The 27,841-nt window shown below is 40.7% G+C and overlaps 1 long non-coding RNA gene across 3 annotated transcripts; it reads left to right on the top strand.

Moving 5' to 3' along the window:
- Positions 1-1,583: 1,583 nt before the first annotated feature.
- On the top strand, positions 1,584-25,812 carry LOC113458976 (uncharacterized). Of its 3 annotated transcripts, none has more exons than XR_012582989.1 (4): positions 1,584-1,661; positions 23,359-23,494; positions 24,638-24,759; positions 25,592-25,812. It is a non-coding gene; the product is annotated as an uncharacterized LOC113458976 (long non-coding RNA). The 3 variants fall into 3 exon arrangements; XR_012582990.1 differs by lacking the exon at positions 1,584-1,661 and adding an exon at positions 1,700-2,028; XR_012582988.1 differs by lacking the exon at positions 1,584-1,661 and adding an exon at positions 1,702-2,064.
- The last annotated feature ends 2,029 nt before the right edge of the window (positions 25,813-27,841 follow it).

The following is a 27,841-nucleotide window of genomic DNA, read 5'->3' as shown; positions in this document are numbered from 1 at the left end:
TTTACATCAAGGCTCTGTCTGTCATTGAAAGTCATTATACACTCAGAACTTCAATCAGTGAGTGGAGCCACTAAATTCTATAGGTATTAGATTCTTACTATTTGGTAATGAAAAATGGTTCTGTAAACCTGAGAATGAGAGAAAAAAATATGCATGCACAGACTGTCAATAATTTTGGGTTGGTGTAAGGCAGCACTTTTCCAGTGCATTGATACAAGCTGTGGTACGGCTTTCACTGTCCTGATTACAGGATGCACACAAACCCTGACTGGCTCACCAACACCCTGGAAAATCTAGGGAAAAGTGATGTGACACAGCTTGTACTCTAGTCCTCCTCACACTTCTTGAAGAGCTGCTGGAAGATGTTATTATACGTCCCTCTCCTAAAGCAGAAAATGTATCTGAAAATGACAGATCAAAATATTTTTAAAACCCCCAACATTTTTGTTTATATTTGTAACCCAAGACTTTGTTACCAAAATAGTTTTCCCGTTCTTTTGTTTTTCTCGCCTTTTTTCAAGTTGTAACATTAGCTCTATATCTGTTCATAAAGTAACATATTTCAAGTGCTGGAGATCCAGCTTAATAGTAAATTTCCCAATTTTGTTTAAAGTGGCTATACTGCTGCATTGCCACACTTTATAGAAGAGAGAAAAAAAATCAAGTAAATAAAAACTCAGTAAGGATTGTATCCTGGGCTGTATCACTAGAGGCACCAGAAGATCAAAGGAAGTGATTGTCTCCGTCTACTCTGCCCTTGTTAAACTTCACCTGGAGTATTGTGTACAACAGGGCTCCCTTAGAGAAGAAAGACATTGACCCAGTCCAGAGGAGGGTCATGAAGATGATCCAAAGGCTGGAACACCTCTCCTGTGAAGACAGGCTGGGAGAGCTGGGGCTGTTCAGCTGAAGAGAAGGCTCTGGGGAGACCTTAGAGCACCTTCCAGCGCCTGAAGGGGGCCACAGGAAAGCCAAGGGGAAATGGCCTTAAACTGAGAAAGGATAGATTTATATTGGATATTATGAAGAAATTTTTACTCTAAGAGTGGTGAGACACTGACACACTTTGTCCAGAGAAGTTGTGGAATCGCTATCCCTGGAGGTGTTCAAGACCATGTGGGATGGGGCTCTGAGCAACCTGGTCTAGTGAATGTTCCCTGCCTATGGTAGGGGAGTTGGAAATAGATGGTCTTTAACATCCCTTCCAACCCAGGCCATTCTATGACTGACTCATTCAATTTGGAAGAAACATTGCTGGAAATAATATAATGCATTTTCGCCTTTCTGATACCCTGATAGTACACCACAGCTGCTGGTGGATAGCAACAGTGCTCCAGGGTGCTGAGGCCCCCATGGGATCTTTCTCTTGTTTGGAACAAAAGGGATCCATTAGGTGTTTGTAGGAGCGAGGGTTTTGAAGAGGGCAGAGGAGATGGACAATTAACCCTCAAGTGAGGTAACTGCTAAGTGTTTCTAGCCAGACTTTTCAGGGCTTTTTGAGGAAGGCTGATATTTAAATAAAGACTTTGATATACAAACAAGCTGTCAAAGGACAAGTTACCATGGTAAATTCTCTATGGTAACTACCTTCCTTAGGCTTTTCAGCTACCAGGCACTCTTCAAGAGATGCAAAGTAAATTAATCTGTACCTTAATTGAAAAGTAAGTAACTTTCAATTAATAAGGTCACATTTGCCACGAGATACACATTCAGTGGGAGGTAAAGAGGAGTCGCAGAGGTTCGGGGTTGAGCAGCGCAGCCGGCGCCTCCCTCTGCCCCGGGGCAGCTCTGGGGGCAGGCGGGCAGCTCCGGGCGGCCCCAGAGCCGCAGCGCTCCGCCCAAGCCCCGCAGGTGCCCGGTGAGCTCCCGGCAGCGAGCTGTGCTGCGGGACGGGCCGTGCTCCGGGCGGGACAGCGAGGGACCGGGCCCGCTGTGCGAGTGACCGGCTCTGCTCCGGCTCCGGCTCCGGCTCCGGTCCGGCCCCGACAGCCCGCTGCTCCGCCGGAGTCAGCCCGAGGGAAGGGACCGGTAACTCTTTTGAGACCACCAGCCGCTGAAAAAGTAGTGGGTTTTTACGTTTTGTTTTGCTTTGGGGTTTGGCTGTGGGTTGGGTGTTTTTTTTTTTTTTTTTTTTTTTTTTTTGGTTGGTTGGGTTTTTTTTGATTAATCGGTAAGCAAGTATTTTCTTATTTCTATCTGGCGATCCTGGGGCCGGTGTGCTTCTGTCCCATTCCCAGACTCCTGCTGACACCTGCTGGCCTTCTGCTGGCGGGAAGCTCAGGATGTTGGGGGACATCTGCGTGGGAAAGGGGGACAGCTCTCTTCTCTTGCTGCTGCTGCCTTCGAGGCTCTGAGCTGCTGGCTGCTGAACTGTAGAGGAGATTTATATATTTAGAACAAATATTTATCGGGCTAAGCCTACATTATGCCATGACCATGTCATAAGAAGAATATCTGACTTCTGCACCTGGGAGGACTGTAAATATGATCCTTAGGTGCTTCAGTATTTTTCTAGGCTCATCTGAAAATGGGACAGGCCAAGCTGGTGACAATGGAGCAGGGATCCGCTTCACACCAGCTGGGGGCTGCTCGCCACAGAATGAGGCATCCCACAAATTACTCGAGGAGACAAGAGTTTCAGCTGAGAAGAAGATGTGCAGTGTAAATTGACTCATCATATGTTTCAGAATGAAAGAGCAGTGTTGGCTATTTGGAATATTTTGTGACAGGACAGTATTAATTTGTTGTTACAGCATTAATTGTTATAGCTACTTCAGAGTTTCTGACTTTACAGGGTTACTTAATGCAATTCTGGGATCAAATAGATACTAGAATCTAGTATTTATTTTCTAGCAAGCTGGAATTACAGAAAGACCTAATTTTCTGTTGCCTTGACAGAAATACAGGCACTTATTTAGTGAGCTAAAAAAATGTGAAATGTAAATAACTTTACATTTTTCTAAATGACAGTTCAGCCAGGGTAATAGGAGACACAGTCTAAAAGTTTGAGCATAGGGTTTCATGTTGTTCTCTGCAAGTGAATGTCCTGTAATCTGAACTGAAATAAGTTTTTTTGGCTTTTTTCCCCTTTTAGTTTGCAGTTTCAAACATCAAAAACTGCAACATGCAACACTGCTGAGGTTTAACCCCAAGCAAGCAACCAGGTATCACATAGCCACCGACTCACTCCCCTACCAACGGGATCAGAAGAGGGAATCAGAAGGGTAACAACTACCCTTGAAAACCCTTGAATTGAAATAAAGACAGTTTAATTGGGAAATCAAAATTTGCACACAAAAGAAAAGCAAAACAAGGAATTTATTCACTCCTTTCCACAGGCAGGCAGGTGTTCAGCTTCCCCAGGAGACCAGGGCTCCATCACACGTAGCAGTGATTTAGGAAGACAAACCCCTTCCTTCACATCCCTTCCTTCTTTTTGGCCCCACTTTATATACTGAGCACATACCACATGGTCTGGAGCCCCCCTCTGGTCAGTCTGGGTCACCTGTTCTGGATGTTTCTCCTCCCAGTCTCCCATGTACCCCCCAACTTTGTCAGCATGGCTGGACTAAAGCAAAAAGGGCCTTGGCTCTATGTAAGCTCTGCTCAGCAGTAAAAACCCATCTCTGTGTTATCATGCCCAAATCCAAATCACAGCCCTGTGCCAGTTACCGTGAAGAAAATTAACTTTATCTCAGCCAAAACCAGCACAAATAAAACCAGTTACTGCGACTTGCTGGAATTGGATAAATGGAGTATTGAATGAAACACTGCTGCTCCTCACAAGCCATGCTGTTCTGTGTGAGATGCTCTTTTTGGAGTGAATAATGGTGAGACTCTCAGGGCTGGCTCGGTTTATTCCTGTACTGCAGTAGCCCCTGCAGTGTCAGCGTGAGAGGGACGGCTTTCACCGAGGAGCAGCTGAGCAGAAGGAAAGCGGAGCTGCCATCTTGTGTGGGGAGCTGAGACTGCACTGAACGAGGCTACAACTTTAGGGCAATTAAAAATTTATTAAACCTTTGGGAATTTATTCAGTAAAGATGGTTTCACATTACTTCCATACTTTATATTAGTTTTTAACTAATAAAAATTAATCACTTCAAGCAGGAGTGTTGCTTTTCTGGCTTCATCAGTACTCCAAAGTCATTGGGAGGATGCCAAGGCAGTGAGAGCAGTGACCCATCCATTCTTTCTACCAGAGATTCTCAGCAGAGCATTCTCAGCAGAGTGGATTGGCCACAGAGCAGGAACAGCAGCTCTGTACACAGAAAATATCTTTGTGACCTTTTGTATACAAAATAGAGTAACCACAACCAAGTTTATTATGCGTTAAAAGGTATTGTTGAATCAGATGGCAGCAGGCATCTTTCTCCAAGCCTCTTGGTATGTTCCTATAGGATATGTATTCAGTGCCTTTTTTGTTGCTGCTGGATGTGGATGCTTAGCACAAACAGGCAAAGAAATGTCCTTGTCAATACTAGAAGCAGAGCAATGTTATTCCGGCTTCTGTTTTCCAATTCCCTCCAAACTCCTAAACCAAGATCAAATATGAGGCTTACAGTGGCAGATTATGAGTTGACCCAGATGGACAATATTGTTTGCAAAACCCTCACCTGCTCTCCCTCTGATGGGCAAGGCAAGTGGGATGTCCCATTTCTGGACTATATGGGCAGCTGGCACTGTCCAACATTGTGTCATCCACAAAGCAATTGAGCCCTTGTGAAACAATGGCTGCACTCGCTGTCTCTGTCAGTGAGCAAACACAGAATAACACCCATAGAGGCTATCCCAGCCTCTGCTGAGAATCCCAGTGCTGTTGGGAATTTATGAGATCCATACGGATCTCACATGAGGATGGTCATCACAATTACCACTGATGAGCAAAAGAAAGCATTGCCCTTTTGTTTGGCTCAGGATCTTTCCACTGCATCATATGGAAACGAAGCTGGAGTCTTTTTCAGCCTCTAAGGCAGCAGCAGGAAGCATAAAAAGCTCCTTACTTAAACCTTTGCCTTTTGAGAGTGAATTTGGATTTTTAATTCAATCACTGGTTGAATCTAAGCTTAATAAGTTGGACTTCTAAATCGACTACCTCTTGTAAAATCTCAGTGTGTTTTTTTAATTTGGAGTTAACACACAAATGTTACGGTGATCTTAGTCCTGATCTGTGTCTATGTCAAGTTAACACTGATCCTAATGGAACTAAATGAACAGTATGATCTCTTATTCTTGGGCTTGTGGAAACAATTCAAACTGTCTGCTCTCAAAACAATATTGGGAAAGAAACCCAGCTGAGAAAGTTAAGATGTCTCAGCACCAAACTTGGTTGCTTCTTGTTAAAATTGTCCCTTTTGAAGGCCTTACACCAAATATCTAGGGATGTGCTAAATTTAATGTTATCTCAAAATCAGCACTTTGAGTGTCCTTTCATAGATCACTGAGAAAGACCAGAGAGGAGCCACTGACACAGTTTGTCTGCCCTTACTTTCACCAGAGATAGTTTGGATTTTCTGCCCTTTCTTTCTAGTAATTGATAAGCAGAAGATCTTACCAGCTCTAACTTCCTACCCCTACCTTTTCCTGTAATCCTCTTGAGACCCAGCACTCTTTCACTTCAAGCAGATAACTATCTTCACCAAACCCTACAAGCATTAATGAGAACAGTAGTCATCATCTACCTCTATGCTGTAAAACATGATCTACTCTGATTAGCTGTCAAAAGAAAACTGTTTCCTAGGTAGAAAATAGTTATTTGGAAAAGGACTCAGGCTCTGTGCCTTGGAAAAGCTCTACACAAGCCTGGATAAAATCTATTTATTCTTTGTATTCAGCACTTTCCAACATTCAAACCTCCTTTCAGACACAGCTGCCCCACATGTCTCTTCTCATCCCATGCATACCTTATGGAATGGTATTGACTCAGGCTCTGGGGGAGATAAAGGCCCTTTGCATTGTGTGTCCTGTTTCAATTATAACATTTCAGAACATGTAGCCATTTTACGATTGCTCACCTCCTCTCATTTTACACTGTGAGGCTGTGCCAATTTATACCTAAAGTCCTTACCAGTCATTATGTACAAACGCATGTACCTGGGATTTTATCCTATTCCCACTCTTGCTCCCTATGTCCCTCTCTTGCCAGTGATCACCAATCTATCCCATACATTGCTTTGATCTCCCTTTGGTGTTGCTTTTCTGTTATGTGTCATCAGCAATCCCTACAAGTGTGATACTGTTTGTGACAAAATCTGTCCTGAAATTCCTCCCCAAACCAAGCCCCACAGGGCTCTGTTGTAGCTCCTTCTTCTCTCAAGCTGATACTTCACCTTTCAACACTACCCACAGCTGTTTTCAGCCTTTCATAATGCTTTTATTGCTTCTATTTTTCAAGGTTTATCTGTTAATACCTCATGCAATGGGTATTAATATGAATAACTATCATATTCACCTAAGTCCAGGTAGATCAGATTGCCAAGAAAGTCAGCAAGGACTGACACAGGCTCAGTTTGGCATAGCCTGTCATTAATGAACTGATATGAATTAACCCCTCTAACAGACACCTCTATTTACATATTCAGCTTATCAAATGTTTTTGGGCTAAGAGAGGACACAATCAGACACAAATGTGAGGGGAAGAAATCAGATCTGTATCTGTGTATACTGTTTTCTGCTTTTTAAGCTTGCATAATAGACTTTATCTCTTCTTTACCATCATTTGATGAATATATTAAGAAAACTTGGTGTGATGTGATTTCATGTTCCCATTCCCTTGGTGTTATATGACTGAAGCCCATGTCTCAGTTTCTAAATTTGAACATAAGGACCATATTACCCTGAGTGTGGTCATTAAAGAAATATTTCAGGCTGGAACATTACTATTGACTGTGTCATTAAGAAATTTTCTTTACTGCCTCATCCTGATCTGTTTTTTGCAACCAGAGAGAAGCTCTTAGCACAAAGAGAAAACAAACCTGAACTACATCTGTGCATTATCCCACTGGCCTGTGCTTAGGCTTATAGGCATGAATCAAGGAACACTCTCGTTGCAATCCTAACCACACACCAGAAACATCTGTGCTTTCGAATGTGAAGTATGAGTAATTAAGTTCCAGCTATTTTAATTCAGTTCTAGAAGCAGGTGTAGCCTGCTCTCTTAGTTTATAGAATCTCAGTAACTAATCAAGATAACTTCACTTACATGTCTCAAAAATATAAAGGAAATTGACTTACCTAAATGTGTCCTTTTTTGAAGTTTCCTCTATGGATCAGAGAAGCTTAGATGATTGGAACAATTTACAGTTACAGACTCTATCCTGATCTTCTTTTACTTATTGCAATCTGTGACAAGTTTTCAATGATTTCAGTGTGGCTTTCATGTCATGTTACCTGCTACTTGGAAAAAAGAGGACAGGATGTTAAAACTCAGCAAAATTTGCTGTACTGCAGAAACCACTGAACAGAAATACACGTAAACAGAAAATCTTACCAAAACATGATGGAATAAAAGTTACTATATCCTAGTTAAAGTAGCAAATATTAAAGTAAAGACTGAGACAAGGTAGAAGGATCAAGAAATATCTATCCAATTGCTAGGACAGTGGCAATATACGGAGTGGTAATTTTTTGGCCAATCTTTCAGAGTCGTGATAACATTGCAATTTCCATCCTTCCCTTGCATTTTTTTTTCTCCCAGAACTAAGTTCTGACTGTGCTTTAGAAAGCACTTGATTTCTAAAATTTTTTGTTGGGAAAAGGGGCAGTTACACCAGCAGGACAATTTTATCACTGCTAAAAGTCACCCAACTTCCTGATCGTAGTGGAATGACAGCTGACAGGGTTCACTTCCCTAAGATTGATTTGTGTGTCCATATCAAATAGCGACTTACTGAAGAGCTACCTTGTATCTACTTGTTGGGTAGAGGAATCTTTAGTACTTAATCCAGTTTAATCATCTCCTTGAGATTCTGGGCTTTGCATAAGTAGATAAGTACTGTCACACTATGCTGCATCTTGCACTATATCAAGATATTCCTTAAGAAATTTGGTAAGAATTTTATTTAGGATAAGCCTTATAATAACAATCAAAAGAGAAAGTTCCCCTTTGGTGAGTTTGATATTCTGCTTTCAAGTACACTTTTAAGATGGAATCTATGAAATCTTCTATGTGTACTAAGGTCACTAAATCATGCAGGCTTCATTTTCAAAGAAACAAAGGTTTATGATATTCTTAACCAGCTCAGTTAGTAGAGACTCAAGAATTCCAAGTGCTCTCTCCATTTAGTCCCTGATGTGCTCTACCACAATGAAGCAAATTGCCGTGTTTTCTTACAACAGGGGAGCACAAGTATGTGCTGCTCTAGGTTAGAGGTGCTGATGTTGAGTAACTAAGTTGCTGATGAGATAAAATGGAAAGATGAAACCTCTTTGCAATTCAATTTGTGTAATTTCTATCTTTATACAGAGTGTAGGCTTATGTTGCATGGAGATCTCTGGAAAGACTTGTCACACTTAAACAAAACTATCAATGCTACCTTTGTGAGCTCATTATATTTCAGTGGCATAAACCAGTGTTATTCATTTCTATATCAGGTAGTATTATCTAAATCCTGCCAAACCTGGGATTTGAATGTATGTCCTTGTTTGGCAGCAAAAAGTTCTGTTGTTCTCTACAGAGTTGGCCATTTTGAAGCATAGTTTTGAAAATATAAATGCAATGAACCATGTTTCCCATGGAATCAAAATAATGTGGAATCCTAATTTATTGTGTTCAATGATTAAACAAATAATTTCTTCCTTATGTATTCCAATGGCCATCCATCAGCTCCTTCAAGATTGAATCTAGAGTACCCTTCTAAATAGCTGCAGAAAAGTCTTTCATTAATTATCACACACAGTGTTATTACTGCATGTACACTGCGGGCTGCAAAAATAATTCTTTGTGTTTCTTTGTTGTAATTTATTGCTTCTATCTTGGCATAAATTCTACTCACTTGACCCTCATGAGTCTAACCTGCACTGCCACCATGCAGAGATCTCAGTACACAGAATCACAGTATCACAGATTAATAAGCTGAGTTGGAAAAGACCAACAAGGATCGAGTCCTGCTCTTGGTCCTGCACAGCACCATCCCCAAGAGTCTCACCAGCTGCTCAAGAGTCCAAATACTTCTTGAACTCTGTCATGATTGGTGCTCTGATCACTTCAGAGAGCCTGTTCCAGTGCCCAGCCACACACTGGGAAAAGAACCTTTTTCTAAAATCCAACCTAAACCTCCCCTAACACAATTTCAGGCCCTTCATCCCCTGTCACTGCTCACCACAGGGAAGAGGTCAGTGTCTGTCCCTCCTTCCTCCCTCAGGAGGAAGCTCTAGATTGCAATGAGGTCTCTCCTCAGTTTACTCTTCTCCAGGTTGAACAGACCAAGTGACCTTAAATGCTCCCCATATCGCTTCTCCTCAAGGGCCTTCACCATCTTTGTTGCCCTTGTTTGGGTGCTCTCTAGTAGTTCAATGTCTTTCTTGTTTTGTGGTGCCCAAAACTGCCCCCAGCACTCGAGGTGAGGCTGCCCTGAGCAGAGCAGATCAGGACAATCCCCTGCCTTGCCTGGCTGGTGATGCTGTGCCTGGTGCCCCCAGGACACACTTGGCCCTTCTGACTGCCAGGGCACTGCTGGCTCATGTTCATCTTGCCATTGACAAGGACTCCTAGTCCCTTTCCATGGCACTGCTTTCCAGCATCTCATTCCCCAGTCTGTATCTACATCCAGGGTTGCCCCATCCCAGGAGAAGAATCTGGCACTGTCCCTTGTTGAAATTCCCTGGTTGGTCATTGCCCAGTCTAGTGATTTGTTGAGGCCTCTCTGCAAAGGCCTCCATCTCTTTGAGGGAGTCAGCAGCTCCTCCCCGTGTTGTATCATCTGCAAACTGGCTCAGTATCCCATTTATGAAGATGTTGCAGAGAACTGGGCTGAGAATGGAGCCCTGCAGAACCCCTTTAGTGACATCTCCAGTCTGATATCACCCCACTCACTGTAACTCTTTGTGCCCAACCTGTGCGCCAATTGCACCGCCATCACAGGATGTGTTTATGCAGCTGTGATCTGGAGATTTTTTCTGGAAGGGTCTTATGACAGACAGAACTGAAATCGAAAAGCTTACATCAGCTCGGTTCCCTTCATCAGTAAGTGGCTACCTTGTCATGAAAGGAAATCAGGTTTGATAAGCAGGACTTTCCTCTGGATGCTGGTTGGGACCAATGACTGCATCACCTTTCAGGTGTTTTTCAATACCTCCTCCATAATTTTACCAGGCACTGAAGTGAGACTAACAGGCCTGTATTTTCTGGGGTCCTTCTTCTTTCTCTTCCTTAAAATCAGATCATTCACCAGCTTTTAGTTAGTTGGGAGCAAGAATGGAGAAGACAGCAAGCTCTTGAGTGGAGCATTTATCTGGTTTAATGAAAGGAACAGGGGCCATAGCTAGCAGGTAGAGTAGAAATTGTTTCCTCCCAAACTTGAAGGTGATATGCAAACTGCTCTGGGTTGGTGGAGAACTCAGATCATAGAACTGTAGAATCAAAGAATGGTTTGAGCTGGTATAACTAAATATGGAATATTTTTTGTTCTTCTAATGCATTGTGAAATGCTTTCAACGTGCAAAGCAACATTATGTTTCACTTCTCTTCAAATTTGCACATTATTCATCTGAGTTACAGACTCATTGCACTTTTTCTAACTCTTCTTTGTGGCTGAGCCTTTTTTCACAGTTTGAGCTTTGTGGATAAGTTTCTGCCAGTTGAATAACATCTCCTTTCCTTCAGAAATCACTTGAATTTACAGGACAGTGGGGTATGCACAGAATAAGGAGAACACAATTTAATTCTGCTTTAAGTTTAGAGCTCAGCATCTACACTACAGACTTGACTCTCTGTAAAGCAGTGAAATGTGCATTTTGTCCAGGTTTCTCTACTTATTTATGATATTATTTTTTACTTATCTACATTGCTGGCTGCACCTTGTTTGGCAAAAGGCAGTTCTAGGTTAACTAATATCTTACTAATATCTTTAATAATGGTAAGGAAATGTTAGAAATAATTGTTAATTAACATGGATTACGTAAGGACTCTAAAAAAAAATGCAAAATGTTTTGAAGGTGAGGTCCTCATTAGCACTCTGGAAGTTTTGATTCCTGAAAATTCAGATGAAAAGGTAATTTCTGCTTAGGAATTGTATTGGGGTACTTTTTTTTCCCTCATGACAAGAAAGAGAAGGATAATTTGTGGAGCTCAGAGCTGGTCCTTGCTAAAAAATAACAAAAAAAGTGTGGCAGTTGCATCAGGAAACAGTTTGGGACACAAGGTGTTGATCTTTAAAGAGGGGCATCATTTAGGATACGTAGGTTATTAAAAGTAAAATTAAAAAGAAACAGACTAAGTCTTAGCTTGCCAATAGACTCTTCTGGAATTGCCAGAGGGCTGAGGTTGGCCAGGTTTCTGTGGCCTGCTTGGAGAATGGCAGATGTGGAAGCTTTTGGGAAAGGAAACATGTTTCCTAGGGCTTGGGGCCATGAGGATTTTTTACATAGACTGGTAAATTTATTTTGAAGGAGGGATACACTAAAAACTGTACTTGAAAATAAATTCTTTCTTACTGCTTTCCTCAAATCCACATGACAAGGAAGTGAAGAGCTTTGCAGCCAGGGTTTGGTGCCATGCACACACACTCCTATCTGGCTCCTCTGGGTGCTTTCCTCCCTCAGGGGATGCATCTTGTGCCTTTGCCTCCCGTGCTGCAAGCCCATGGCTCTCTACTCTTACACCAGGGTGAAGGCTGTGGTATTTTTTTGTTTGAACTCTGTTCATCCAGAAGATAAATCAGATTACTCCTGCTAATGTTTTCCTGGAAGAGCATCTATTGGTTTAGTGGGATGAGGAATCACTTGAAAGAAAATGTAGTTTACTCTCACGACAACATAAAATGACAAAGTGGGGGTTTTCTAATCTGGAATTATAAATGAGTACATGAATGCCTACCTGAATGGAGCTTTTGCCTTCTCTGGGCTGGATGCCAGTTAATTACACAGTAGCTTCTGAACCTTACTCTGCATTTTTATAGCTAAAAGAAGACTTTTATTTCCAGGTCTTAGCTGAGACATATGAACTAGTTTAATAATACTCAGAAAACAAATGTGCTATCCAAGAAGCAACACTAAATGCATTACTTTGATGTTTTTTCTAAAAACCTGCTATCTGGTTGTATCTTTTTCTTCATTCCTGCTTTCGTTTTCCCCACTAATTCATTACTGAATTAATGTAGCCTATACTAATAGGGAACTGCCTAGCAGACAGTTCTCAGCACGCTGATGTATTGCTCTGGGGAAGCTGAAATCTATCATGGGGGGTGTGGGGGGTGAACTGGAACGGATTTAAATTCCCATTCAATCTCTCAAGAATGCAAGAAAAAGAAAAACAAGGGGAGGTAGGGTAGTAAAGGGACTAAGACTTTAAATAGTATTCTTGACATTTTGAAATAATGATCATTGGCATTAGAAGCTTATAAGCCACTGCCTTATGTGGATTAAAGAAGTAGGAAGGCCAGCTCCTTCTTAGGCAGAGTACTTTGTAGTGCTATCTTGGTTTTGTGGATTAAGACGGATTTCAATAGGCTTACATTTCCTAACAAGTCTATGACCACCAGTGCCTCTTATGGCTCTCCCAGTGTAAACTCTGACCACCTGAGAGGGGGAAGAAACACATCTTTCTGCTTGTAAGGCAGATCCAGCTTTTACTACTAGAAATATTGTTGTAGTGTGTTGTTAAGTTTCTTGTGTTATTCCCCCAATTTATGTATTGTTCTCCCCTATTATGTGTAAAATGGTTTCGTTCCCCCAGTTTTTCCCGCCACTGCTAGCCTGTCAGCTAAGTTGCTATAGTAACCGCTATTCATAGTTGCCGATGTGTAATTGCTCCTCCCCTGGTTTCCCTTATAAGTGAAAGTTGTTTCCTCCCTAGGTCCAGTCAATCACCCCCTTTCTCCTCCCAGGTTTCGAGAACCTTCTCCTCTCTGGAGATGGTGGTTGGCTGGGGTCCCAGGACACCTCCTTTATCTTTTGATTATTGGTCTCCATGGAGTGTCAGTTCTGTGAAGTTCATCCCCTCACCTTTCCCGATTGGTTCCGCCTGTACCCACCCCCCTCCTTTATAATCCTGTTTCACCCCCTATGAAAAAACTTTTTCCCGGTTGGTTTCCCCGCGTTTGGATCCCGCAACACCTTCAATAAACCGATGTTTATCCCCCGGGAAATGGTCAGCTCCGTTCCTCTCCTATAACAGCGGTGTGAGCCAGTCCACAGCCAGCACAGCCCGAGGCCATCAGACGCCGAAGGGTGCTGGCCAGGAATTGCAGAGGGGCGTCGGCCTTTCGCCCTCAGCTAGTCGGACTCTAAACTTCGGGCCACATATGCCCCCCTCTGCAAAATATCACTTTTATTGGCTCTTATCTACTTGTGTAATTTACCATAATGTGGATTAGAAACAGAGAGTAGAGGCAATACAAATCAAGATTAGTCTGGAGTCCTTGGCAATGCAGAGGAGCAGACAGGAACAGATTTGCTTCCTTCAGCACTTTCTTGTCCTTTGCTCTGGCTTTCAAGACACACTTTTCTGTGCTGTGAGATGTGCCTGCCTTTTGTGAACTTTGAAAAAGCTTTTAATGGCTTGGGAATACTGCCATTATGGAAGAATGACACCTTTTCTTCAGATTAAACCATTCTGGCAGTCGGGGTGTGTTTCCAGTGTCCGCCAGGTTCTCTTCCCCCCTAGCAGGCTGCTGTGCAAGCACTGGCAGGAACAGTCAGCCCCCAGCTTAGCCAGGACAGGGAGCACCATTCACAACACTGAATTTCTCACCATGTGTAGGAGAGCTGTATAGACACAGGAACTCATCTGACAGGGGAGAGACAGGCATCTTTAAAGTGAGAAAATAGCTAATCTGTGACAGAAGGTGATAAATTTGTATGAAATTATTAACTCTTCTGGGGATTGAGTCCTGAATTATCAAAGTTAGTCTCTGAAGAGCCTGTGTCACAGACATCTTTTTATGAAAAATCCTTTCCTTAGGATTTTTCCTCATGAGAAGCTGAGAGGCCTCAGGAACAAAATGTAAACATTGATTATCTGTGGCTGTGGAATGCAACAGGTGGATCTGTGATTGGTCTCGTGTTGGTTTGTTTGTAATTAAAGGCCAATCACAGCCCAGCTGGCTCAGACAGAGGGCCAAGCCACAAACCTTTGTTATCATTCCTTCCTATTCTATTCTTAGCTTAGCTAGCCTTCTGATGAAACCTTTTATTCTATTCTTTTAGTATAGTTTTAATGTAATATATATCATAAAATAATAAATCAAGCCTTCTGAAACATGGAGTCAAATCTTTGTCTCTTCCCTCAACATAAGACCCCTGTAAACACCGTCACAAGCCTGTAGAGATGTTTGGCAGTTGCCAGTCCTGGCTGGGAAAGTGGTCTGCCTCCTCCTCCTCCTCAGGAGGGCAGTGGGTGCTCAGTGGGAGGCAGGCTGTGCTCCCAAGGGAGGCTGCAAACAGCTTCCATGGTGCTGAGGTTTGTATGATCATGTGCTGTGAGCCCAGGGACAGAGCCCAGTGCCGCTCCCAAATATCTGGTACTGGGGGTGGTCAACCAAGGCAAGAATCCCTGCAAACAATGAGGCTCTGTAGCAGTCATGGCAGGGACTCTGGTCTAGGAAACCCTTTCCTCCAGCCTCCTTGCTCCCATCCTCAGTCACACCTCTCATTCCATGTACCAGTTCCCTCTTGCTTCATTCGTCCTGCTAAAATTGCAGTTGAACAAATTGTAAATCTGACCTCTAACCAGGATATCTCCTTTTTAAACTTTTCTGGTCAGCTTTTCCACTTGCCAAGTGCACTTAGAGCCTGTTTGCACAATTTAACTAGATTCAAGAAAATATCTGATTTATGTTATTTTTATCTCCTTTTCACTCCCAGCTGTTAGTTCTGTATCTGCCTGAATTTCCTGCTCCTTAATTTTTGCCTGATATAAAAACCAACTCATTATCAATCTTGATCATAAAATGGTTAAAAAAATGTTGTATCCTGCTGGCATCATGGGAATAGAATAGCAGGAATGATCATTAAGGAAAGTCTGGAGACTGGAATGATTTAATCTGTACTCAACACAACAGCTTGTGTGACTTTAGCCTCAGAAATAACATAGTTACACCTGAAATGCAATTTTTTTTTTTTGTAGGAGTGTTTAACAGAAGGTGATGCAAGAAATTAGCTCTTCACACTGTGAGCAGAAGGAACCATCAAAAGGGGAGTAACAGGATTTGTTTTTCTTAAAATCAGAATGGTTTTCCTCTGTTCTACTTCAAATTTGTGAATTTGTGAAAACCTTTGAAAAAAGGTTTTGCTTTGAGGTTTGAAACAGAATTCCATAAGCCTAATGAATGAAGCTGCCAGGGATGGCCTTCAGATGTGGACAAAATTCTTGTGACCCAGAGCTGAAAAAGAAGAAATTACCAGAAATTAGTAGATTTCCCTCTCAAGTAAAAGGTGGAGAGCCCATCATTCATTTATTAGTGAATTACAAGATATGGAATTTTCAGACTAGAAATCCATGGTGGATATGGAATGTGTTTGCAATGCCTGTTTATAGTTTCAGTTATGCTGTGGTTTAAGGTTGTTGTGTCCACCTTGGGAAAAATTCAATCAATTTATATGGAAGCTATTCACCAGCTTGGATGTATAAGCAATCTTTCTTCAGGAATTTACTGCATTTTTAGTATAATGCTTAGAACTGGAAAGTTTGTGGTCAAACTGATGTTTAAAAATCAATAGTAAGGGTGTGAAAATCATGTTTCCTCAATTGTAGGTTTTTTGGTAGGCGAACAAAGAGATGGGACTCCCTTTCACTTACCTGCAGAGCCTTTGACTTATGAAGCACATTATTTCATACTTAATGATGGACCTTTGACAATTCTTTTCCTTGTGTTATCATATGACTTTAAAAGGAGCACTTGCCTTTAAACAATTTGGTATGTTAAAAATAACCTTATCTGGAAAAGCTGGGGGAATTTGGAACATCAGGAGTCTATTGCTTAAAGGTGAGCAAAAGCAAACGTACTCAGCTCTGTTTTCTAAAAGAGTTTCCTAAAGACATAGTTATGAGAGGCCTAAAATAATACTCTCAAATAAAGAACATCCTTCTCTTCTTTGAGTTGGCTTTGGTTAATAACAATGTAGAGAAGAGTTGCAGGTTTTTGACTTTGTGGTGTTTGGAAGAGTTGCTTACTGGCCATGGTCATTATGATGTTTTGATTTTACACATAAACTCCATATTTTCATAAACTCCATATTGATAAGCTCTTTTGTGTCAATGATAATTGAAAATAATTTGAGTTTTGTTAGATTTTTTTTTGCAGGTTCAAAAGTTTTTATGCTCTTTTTTCGATCCATAATGTATCTTTACAATGAAGACATGTAGGAGATGGTTGGATGAATGAGGGACTCAGAAAGAAACCTTCTGTCAGAATCTTGTATTGAGTTTTTTCTCCCATAGGCTGGTAGTGGCACAGCTGAAGCCATGGTATTGGGAGCAACGGGATACTGCATATCTTGTCTGAGAAAGTGCACCTTGATGATGCTACCCAGGAGAAATCCTATAACCTTTAAGAGAAAATATCCATATTTCTATATATTCAGTGATCATGTCTCAGAACTTAGATACAAAAGCATAAACAAATACCGTGAGCATCACTGGAAGTCCCAGCAAGCATCAGCAAAACGAAACCTCAAATCTCTTGACCCAAAATAGCAGTTGGACTTACACATCTTTTATTCCTGGTGGCTACTGCTTGAGACTTGGAATTGGGCTGGATGCCCTGTGGTGCAGCTTTCACAAGGGAGAAGCAGCTGTCTCTTTCTCTTGACATAGGGTTAGTGGATGAGTTCAGCTGAGGAGGTTGGGCAATCACCCAAATTGGAGCAGAGATATAAATATTAGCCAAGTATTCTCATGGGGCACCCATGGAATTAAAAGTTGGCTTCCTTGATTGGTCTCAGAGCCTGACAGAGCTTGGCAGACCTATCTGTTTTCTCAGGCATTAAATGAGCATGGCTTGGATTATCTCCTTAAATGTTTTCTCTCTTTTTGGTGAAGTGTAGAAATTGGGGAATGACTTAAAAAAAAAAAAAAAGTAAGGAAAGTTTGCATCCTGAATCCATATTTATCATAGAAGAAAGGGATGGGAGACATTTCAAAAGGTCACCTACTTCGCTTTCCTATCCCCAGGCAGGATTAATGATACATGAAGTTGTTCCCACGCTGTGGTGCACTGCTGATACATGAATCCCTTGAAAGTGAATGTAGTAGTGCTGCATAGAGTTACAACTTTCTGGGGCAAATCTTGGGCGCACAGGAAATACTGTTTTCAGGAGATCATTTGGAATAAGCTTGCTGAGCCTTCAGCCAAGGGAGGGAGGCCTGACTGAGGCTGTTCAGCCTCGAAGGACGGCGAGAGCAGCTCAGTGCTGGATGCAGCAGGATGAATCTGCTGCTGTTCAGCTGGGCTTTCTGCCTGTGACAGCTTTCCTGGCTTGCCTCTCCCAGCAAGAGCTGTAGCTACAGTCCATTGGTTTCTCAACCACTCTGGCTAAATTTGACCATGTTCATTTTCTGGCACTGAATCCTGGAGTGGATTGGGATTGCTGTCATTATTGTACTTTGCCACCTCTCACATCTAAGTGGACAGCTGCCTATCGATGGCAACAGTGGCCCATTCAGAGTCCAAAAACATGCAAAAGAGAGAGAAAAGAAGATTGTTTGGGAAGCCAAAACATGTTCAGAGACTATTTTAATAATTTAATATAATAATATCTTAAAAGTAGCTGAGTCCCTGGGCCTGAGTGCATTCCTTGTTGCAGCTGAGTTTAATTCAATAGATTTAGTCCTCACTGTATAAATGCAGCCCCTGCCTGTCCCTTCTTAGAGAATTCTTTTATGTGTGATGTCTCTGTATGAAGTCATCTTTTCCTCCTGGCCCTCCCTGCTTGTGGCTTTCTACTTGAGGTGTAGAACAACTTTCTCCAGGAGTTTTACACAATCTGGTCTATGCCTTTGTGTCCAGTTTTCCATATGGATCAGAAGACCTGCACTACAAAGAGATTAATGTAAGCAGTTTTTTGCAGATGGTGTAACTGAGTGCTGGCCACTTGAATGCAGATAACTCCCTGCTGTGATCTTTAATCTGTTCATAGTGCCTGCTTTGGAAGCACCCCTAGTCCTGTAGTCTGCATTTCCCTCAAGGTTGCTAATGCAAGGCCATACAGGTGAAGTAAAAAATGTTTTTTGGGACACAGGGATTGCCTTTGTTAGTCAAGTGAAGAGAATAGAGCAGAAATTGAGAAAGACAGATGTTGTGGGATTGGGATGTGGTCTCCATCTGATGAAAGGATGTAGGAGGTGATAGGGTAATAGCAAGACTTGTAGCTAGACAGAAATTCATATCACCCAATTGGAAGGATGGCCAGGAAAGCAGTCTGTGCAGTACTGGAGAAAACACAGAGCTGCTAGACCATCAGGGTGCTGGTGGCTGATGAAGGAGTGAAACCTTGGCTTTTGCACAAAAATGCAGGCTGTGTTTTCAGAATGTATTATGTGTTATCTTGTGCCATGCATGCACAGGATGGCATTATGACAGATCCCTTACTAAAATAAAGAGGCTGACCAAAAAAGGCCTTTTGAAAAGTAGTTGTGCTGTGCCTGAAAACCTTACCTCTTCTCAGGAAAATAAGGCATCTCATGGACATTCAAGCTTTTTTGCATCTGCTGAAAGAGGCAGATAAGGGACAAGAGACCTTGACTTGGCCTGACAGAGGCAAATATTTCCCTTGGAAAAAAACCTGAAAGCTGGTAGCTTTCATCCCTGTGAAGAGATCATCCTCAGGGAATCAATTTATAAAGGCACAGTACACTATGCCCTAGTATGACTTTAAGATTGAAGATGTAGATTTATGATCTTAGCTTTTGATTGTGACTATTTTAGTGAATATTTTGTGAAGAATACAAGGTAGCTGTGCCCATGAGTATTGTCACTGTCATGTCTTCTCTTCCATAGTGCAGTGCTGGGTTTCCATACCTGTTGCAGGAGTAGAAAGAGCCATGCCAAGGGATGATGCCTGTTAGATACTTCTCCTGTGAGACACAGAGCTAACAGGAACAGAGCTGATTTTGACTAGCACTTGAATGACCCTGAACAAACAAACAAAAGGACAAAATTATGCCCTTTTGTTACAAGGAGTTTTTTTCACTGGCCCTTTCCATACATGCATATCATGATTTGCCAGAGCATTTTGGTGACCTGGTCTCCCATTTAGTTTAACATGGTGGTGGTTCAGAAGACAAGTTATCCTCCAACAACTGCAATATGTCTGCTATTAGATGTCACTGTCATTAATGGATGCTGAAATGTTAACATTGAAATGTATTATATAATAATTCACTCTTCTGAATTTCTGAACCACAGCAGATTGTGTCAGGTTTTATGGTGTCCTCAAGGTAGTAAAGTATTTGTGGGCATATAAAAAAAGTTCTTTCCTAAATCCCGTGTCAGCTGATTTAGAGGAAGAAATCCACATTTAAAATATTATAATTTTTGAGTGTAAAGGGAGAAAATCTACAAGCTTGTGCATGGTTCTTCTGACACTGTCACCAATTGCCAGGGAATTCTGGTGCTTGGAGTTGGCACCACAGTTCTCATATTGGCTCACTTACCGCTTTGCTTCTCTTGTGTCACTACATGACCCACAGAGAGATGTTACTTTCTGTGGCAAACAAATAATGAATATGGCTTTATTTAACAATTGAGATATTTACCTCTGCAAGTTAGCAATTTTTCAGTACCTTCAGAAAAACTATGTGCTGACTGAAAACCTTGAGAGGGAAGAATAGTTTTATTTTATATCTGGAATGTAAGCATATGGTACAGATAAATATTTGTAACAAAGTGTTGTTATATTAAAATCTGACACACACTTTAATGGTGATATTGTAATCTGTCTAGCTCAGGTTGCTGTTAGGGAAGAATGAATTTAAATGTATGGATAAAATTTCGTTACTGAAACAACTTTCTGAAGTTTGGTCTGGGACTGTGAATTATATTTTTGGAATAACTAAGAATATCACCAACACACCACTGAACCTACCTTTTAGACACAAGGAAAATGTTTTTAATGTTTTTGACTTTCACATAGATTGATTGTATTTCAACAGGAAATGTTATAAAAGCAAATTGAAAATTAGTTATTAGAGAAAGGAAAGTGAATAATTACAAGAAGAAAGTTAATAAACAACTAAATTATGGCTGGAAACCTCTATGATGAGCTTTGTATCAAATAACTACCACTTTGCCTTCTTAAAAAATGTTCTGCAGAGTTGCAGATCACCTTAACCCAGTTAGAGTCTTTAACTACCAATTGAAAACTAATTTCTATTTTTCTTGCAGTTCCAGGATAGACTTAAATGAGAACCATATTATTTTTGTTTTAAAAGCCCTCTGTTGCAGAGGTCTGAGGAGACCACAAGAGTCTGCCAGGGGCTTATTCTCAATGCTTCCCCTCACTTCTTCCACTAGTTATCCCTTTGGTCACTCTTCATCATAGTTCAGTCATAATGGAGATGGGAAAAAAGGAAATTACCTTGACTTTAGCCAGTGATTTAAAGAAGTCCCATCACAGGAAGTAGATTCCTGTATTCCACAAAGGGCTCCCAGCCTAAACCCCAGATCCTTCAATCCTTCAGCATCATATGGGAAACTGTTTCTACCAAGTGTGGAGCCACTTGAGTACATTGGCACATGCAAAGAAAAAGAAATCAGTGGTCTGGAAAAGATTTTCTCTGCTGGAAAATGTGTAATAAGATGCTGCCAATAGCTCAGCTGTGAAAGCACTGGGAGCACAGTCCTGAATATCTGCTGAAAGCACACAAACCTTTTTTGTGCTGGTTGCTTGGCACTCATGCAGCTGAGCTCCTGCAGAAATCTGGGTATGAGATGTCAGAGGAGAGAATAGGACTGACCTGCTTGGTGCTATGAATGCAACCTTTGCCTCCTGATTAAAAGTCTTTGGGTCTCTATCAGGTTTGGGTTCCTTCTGTCCACTAGAATCCCAACAAACTAGGCTTTTAGTGAAAATTTCACTATGAGGCAACTTTCACCTCTATAAACACAGTGTTGAGTGTTAAGTGTAAACTAGAGTTGAAGAAACAAACCCTGAGCCACAGATCAAAAATATGATTTCAGTGGATATTTCTTCATGTACTCCTGGTTTTTTGGAACTGAGGCTCCTTATATACTCAACTACTAGGAAGGTACGGCTGAGAACCTTGAAATATGAAATTGCTTTTTCCCCTATCCCATCTGATGGAATTCTCAGCAGCTGTGACTGAAGTAAAATGTGACCAAACAGTTTGGGAAGTGGAGAATATGTAAACTAAACACTTCGTAATGACAGCTGTACACTTCTTCCAGCAAAGTTATGCTACAGGTGAGCCAGGATATACTGGCAGAGAGGTGATTTCTGCCATGGAGCATATATGAAAGCCACTGGACTTTTTCAGGCGGAAATCCTCCAAGCTCATCTGTAACTCTGTAACAAAATATTTTTATGCAAATGTTGAGTATGATATAGTGTATACATTTCAATATGCATCTTCTAATAGGCTAATTAGGCCTACTCTATTTCTCAGCATCCCTGGGCTCACTAGGAACTGGACGCCTGCACTTCCTTGAAGACCTGAATTTTGCTGCCTTAATGACATCTTCATAGACTCAGAAGAAAGATATTAATTTTATGTGTGAGAAATTGAATTTTTAGCTAGATTTACCCATATTCTTTTCATGTCAGGCAGACCTTCATTTTTCTCACTAGTTTGAGTTTTGGAAACTAATAGAAAGGAAAAAAATTGTGAAAAACTTATCTGTTGCTTACCTCACAGCTATGATATCTGAGTAGTTGTAACACAAATTGCTTTGGAGTAAGAGTATTTAATTTTCTTTTTTTGTTTGTTTGTTTCATTTTGTTTTTACTTTGCCAAAATCTTCAGATACGAGCTATAGTGTGACATCATATAATTTAGTACTCTGAGATCAAAGAATTGCTTTCCTGCTATTGTGATAGCAATGAGTAGTTTCTTGTAATCACATATGTGATGTGAAATCATGGATTTATTGTTTTTATTTTTGGAGTGAGAATATAACTTTTCCAGACTGACTAATTAAAACAAAAAAGGAAGATAACCTAGGTGGGACTCAGATGTCCTTGACTTGCCTGGAAAAGCTTCTTTGTTAAATTTCTGTGTCAGGAATCAGCCTGTAGATGTCCCCCAACACACATAGTGCTACATCCAGTGCTCAGTTCTGTTGAGAGCAGCTATCACATTTATAAATTACCAACAACCCAAGTTAAAGAGAGACAGAGAGACAAAAAGCTGTTCAGGAATGACCATTCTGTGGGAGGACAGTTGAGGTAATGGCAGACTGAAGAATATCTCAGACCGAGAGAAATACAAGCTAAACAAGAGCTGATAAAAAGAAATAGAAATGAGTCTTATAGAAGACTGAAAAATGGAGCCAATAATGACACATTTCACTGTGACTCTAGGTATGGAAATGATACATTTTCCTCTGGCTTGGTGAGCCAGAACTGACCTTAGCACTGTAAATACTTGATGAAATGAATGTTGTACATCCATGAAGTGACCGGTTTGTCTTTAACAGAACCAGCAGGTTAGGGGGAGGAAAGACAGCTCAGTCCAAAATTATCCTGATGAAATGAGGAATTTTGGTGACCTTTACCTATGTTTAGCTAATGTAATTAACTGCTGAATAGTGCTTGCATCACTGGGGAACCTGGTCCTACCTCTATAACCTACAGTGGAGCTGGATAAACACTGCATATGGTTTATAACAATGAGTGGAATCCTAAAGACTTGTTTGTTTCACCAATTTACAACCTGTTGTCTTCAATAAACAGCTAATTTCTTCTCACAGAAGACTTTCATAAATGGTTTCTCTTTGTATCATACCCATATCCACATGAAACCAAACACATTTTTCAGAGAATCCATTTCTCACAATTTATTATTTGCTCTCTTGGCAGTTTGGCCACTAATCTTCTGTTTTCAAAACTATCCAGAGAGAACCTGAAAGAATACAGAGTAACTTTTCCCTCAGCACAAATAATCCACAGCCAAAGCCAACACTGAGTGACTTTTAGCTGGGAAATTTCATAGCATTTAGATTCTGCTCTCCTCCTGTTCTAACACAGATCACAGCACAGCAAGTAATGGAAACTCAGCAGCATCCAGCCTGCAGATGAGTTTCAGGTCTGCCTATGCCCCGGTGACAGTTCCATAACCAGCCCTAAGGCCTCCAGCAGTGGATTCTCCCAGGCCTCCCTCCAGGCAAGCTACTCTGATATTTGATTGCTTCATTTTTTGAGTGACTTCCTCAATCTTCTTTCCATCATCTTCTTTTCCACTTTTTTTGTGGGCATAGCTAATAACAACATCTCCAATTAAATAATAATAATTTCTAATTTATCAGTGATCTGCATACTGGAACACTGCTATGTTCCACTCTCTTCTGTCCTCCCCTTCCTTAAGCAGCACAATCCTGTTTCTTTCATCCCTTCCTCAGTGAAGACCTTTTCAAGACACAATTTACCACTTCCCTCCAGAGTCTTTCCAGGTGCTGCACATTTTCCAGGAAGATACAATGTGATATTATTTTGTGATTAAGTTGCTGTTCACCAAAACACACATAATTGTTTTGGTAGAGCTGTTAGATAGTATCCTGGTTTCTTTTCCCCATTATTTCTGCCTAAATTGAAATGTTTTGATGACAAATAAGCAATTTTCAATGTTTTCCATCCACCTTTAAGTACTTTGTTTTTACAGAACCATTGTTGAATCAATGACATTTTTCTGTGTAATAGTGGAAAAAATCCTTAGAGATACAGAGGATAAGCAAACAGGAGTGTAAAGATTCAACTCAATGATGTTCTTTTCTAACCCTAATGTTTCTATATTTCTAATACTCTTTATTTCAGTAGGATTTTGAACACTGTTAGGGAGGTAGCAGTGCTACTCATCTGCTACTAATCAGAATAACTTTCCCAAAGTCACACTGCAAGCATTTTGATGTAACTAATGCAGCACAGAAATGGAGACTGCATTCTGACCAACAGGGAAAAATAATGAAGTCCTGGAATAACTGAACTATTCACTCAAGAAACATTTAAAATGTGATACAATAAAGTATTTCTATAAATCAATTTTTCATGGCTAACCAGTAAGTTTTCTTCTTCTATACTACTTAATGAATAAAAGACATGTTTAAAAATTTATTTCTAGTAGTTTTTAGAGGAATTTTCAAAAAAAAAAAAAGAGTTGACTGAAAGAAGTGTGTATCAGACCATATATCTGTAACACAGTTCTGAAGTAAGCCATTTTTCATTCCATGGATGATCTAAGGTGAATATATTTCTTCACATGTATTGCTTCTGGCCAGTAAGTGGATGTGTAATTTAGCTCTTTCTCTTGTAGAGTGAGCCCCAGTCTAAAGGAATGTAAAAAAAATTGCATCTGAGCTTTCAAGTAACAAGTTGCACACAGGGGACTTGCTGTGAAGAGCTGTTGAAATGTAAGGTGCTAAGACTTATAACAAGGTAACCACATACACTGAGCCTTTAGTATGATTGATTGTGCTTTTGGTTTTGGGGTTTTTGGGTTTTTTGGGTTTTTTTTTTTTGGTTTTTTTTTTTTTGTGGTCTTAATTTTCTCTTTTTTTTCTTTTTTTTCCTTTGCAGTGGTGATGTATTTTGCTTTGTTTTCTGACACAAACCTGCAGACAAATTGTAGGGGGTGGGAAAGAAACCACTTGAACTGCTGACTGCTTCAGTGAGGCTGAGGGTACAAGGGATATCTCATATTTCATCAAACCTCCAGCGGGCACCCAGAGAGATTGAGGAGAGCAGGTCTGGGTGAGCAGTGCCACTAGTCAGTGAAAAGTTAAGAGTCGAGTGCTAAGCAGTACTTTTTCTGTAGATCTACCCGATCAAATAATTTTCTCAAAGACAGAGCAAGAGTATGAGAGTTGTGCTGGGTTAAGATTGATTATGCACATGTTAATCAAAGGCACAGAAAAGCTTTGCATCAGGTTGATGTAGCTTAGCAAGTCAGCTTACTCAGTGAAGTCAGAAAAGCTGTGATAATTACCTGAATTTCAGGTTTCCACTGCATCTTTTGTGTTTTCCTGGTGCTCTTTTGCCACACACCCATAGAAAAGTTATTCCCAGTGCCATAGTCAAAGATACATTAATAAACTAAAGGAATCCACTTCTTTTGTTTACACTCTAGAGTTTACATATTTCATTCTGCTAAAACAGTAGCAAAAAGAAGTAAATGTGTCCTTTTTAAAATGTTAAACTGATTTTTTAATATATATATTTATTACTATATCTGTCAGTTATTCCTTCCACTTGTTTCTGTCTTTTGCAGGGTGAGGAGAAGTTGACCTCAGTATTAGAAGTTTTCTTTCCACAGTTGTGTCAGGACATGGAAGAAGCCAATTGCTGTCTCTGACCCCAGTCACACACAAAAATAACAGATGTCTCAGTATGCTGAGATCAGACACTAAGGGGAGCTGAGGAGAACAGATGTTGCATCAACAGAGTTTTTCTTCTTCTGAATTGTTTTGAAATAAAGTGTTGTTTTCTGGCCTTTTTTCTTCCTAATTGAATTTCCTATATTGAAATAGATCTCCTGATATCAAGTCTAATTATTTGCATTTATTTAGGGATGAATCCAGAAAAGCACAGATTGAGCTTTAATTGTATACATATCTTTCCATGAGAAATTTCTCTGAAGAAACATCATGTACTTTATCCAGAAAATGATCTTATCTCTGTAGAATAAAGTGAGGCCAAATTATCTACTTAAGATGATTAGTAGATTATCTACTTTATATTATCTACATATAAATGACATACTTTTAAAAATGTACAATCAGTATGGAATCAAAATATGGTAATAATTTTGACAGATTAAGTGGACTCAAGGATCACAAAGGTGTTAACCTGATCAAGTCACTGTAAAGCAGTCACAAGTATATCAGATATTTGAGTGTAGAGACCCTGGATCCCCATGGCTAATTCCCATGATAAATAAACTGGAATATTCTTGCTAAACACAGACACTGGCACACACACTCACATTCACACACACACACACACACACACACAAAGTTTAGATTAGACTGTAATGGAGGAAAAAACACAACAAAACAAAACAAGTTTAGGAAACAGCCTTATTGTGAAAAGTTAATTTATTTGTACATTTTCTGAGCCTTTTTTTTTTTGTCCAAGATATTGGTCAAGGCCTCTTAGTCTGCAATAGTCTTAATTATTATTAGAGAAAAGTAAACAGTTTCTGCTGAACAGTTTCTGATTTTAGTCTTTTGCTCTCTCTGGTAAAAAGTAGAGAGAAGAGGAGGGATGAGACGTTTGGTAGTATCAGGTGAAGTTGTTGGGGAGCCAAAAGCAGCTGACATTTGTGGTGGATGGTCAGAGCCTCTGGGTCAACCTCTGCTGTTAGATTACAAGTTTTCCTCAGTCCCCCAGCTAAAGCTGCAACCTGGCATGTCCAGCTGGGCTCCCTCTGCCTCTCCTGAAATGAACTCCTGGGGCTGCTCTTCAGAGTGAGTGCAGAGTCATGGAACCAAAGAAAATGAGGGAGAGAAAACAGCTGGGGTGGGAGCGGTGGTAGTGTGTGGCACAGGTTGATATAAAGAGGATTGGAAGGAAGGCAGTGCCAATGCAGTGGCATGGTGTTGGAGAGAAGAGACTGCTGTATGAGCCCCAGTCTCCCCTGAGGTGGATCATTCTGAGCTGCTGTGGTCCTACACATGCTCATGCGTTGCTCAAGGACATTGCTGTCTGCCATTTCTGGGATAGACTAGCTATGCACACTCTGCAGGACTCAGGACACTGACATTCAGAGTGTAGTATGACAAATTTTGATCAACTCATAAATTCAAAAGCAGGACCAAGGACTTTATTCCAAAAAGTATAGTTCTCTTATCTTGAATGGGTTTTGCTCTTAATGTCTGCCTAAAGGTATGAGTTGAATAAATATTTTTCAAAATCATAATTAAGAATAATATTAATAAATTGAGAAGTATTAATTAACGTTGGAAGATTTGTTACCTGTATGCTCTACTGCTCTAGCAGATTCAGATGCACAAAAGCTCAATTACACCCAAAGAACATGTTGAATCCTTGCCAAGCAGGAGGATGTGGTTCACGTTTCACTTCCCAGTTCTGATTGTTTTGTTACCAGGATCTGTTTCATTCTCACTCAGCTCCAAGAGAAGATCTGTGTGCTTGTCGTCTTCCTATGTACATTGGTTTCCTTTCAAAAACAACCTGAGGTTGTGGACAGGGTGGAATCTGTGGTATGCTCTGATATCTTCCCAGACAGTGTATTCTGAGGGCCAGGGGTGTGGGTGCACCATTCTGCATCCCCATCATAGCCAGAGTCTCTGCTTGGAGAGCAGTGCTGATATCACTGTGAAGAGCAGATCTTGGTAGCATCTTCAGGGACGTCAAAAGTTGAGTTTCTGTTGTGCCATAGGAAACACCTATAAAAAAAAAGACAAGTCAAAAACCTGTGATTGTACAAGACCCCTGTTATCTCCATTTTTTAAAATGATGATCTAGGAGAAAGTTATAATAATTTATTTAAATGGTA

The sequence above is a fragment of the Zonotrichia albicollis genome, chromosome 1 (assembly GCF_047830755.1).
Source record: "Zonotrichia albicollis isolate bZonAlb1 chromosome 1, bZonAlb1.hap1, whole genome shotgun sequence".
Classification (NCBI taxonomy): Eukaryota; Metazoa; Chordata; class Aves; order Passeriformes; family Passerellidae; genus Zonotrichia; species Zonotrichia albicollis.
This window is presented reverse-complemented; position numbering and strand designations above follow the sequence as displayed.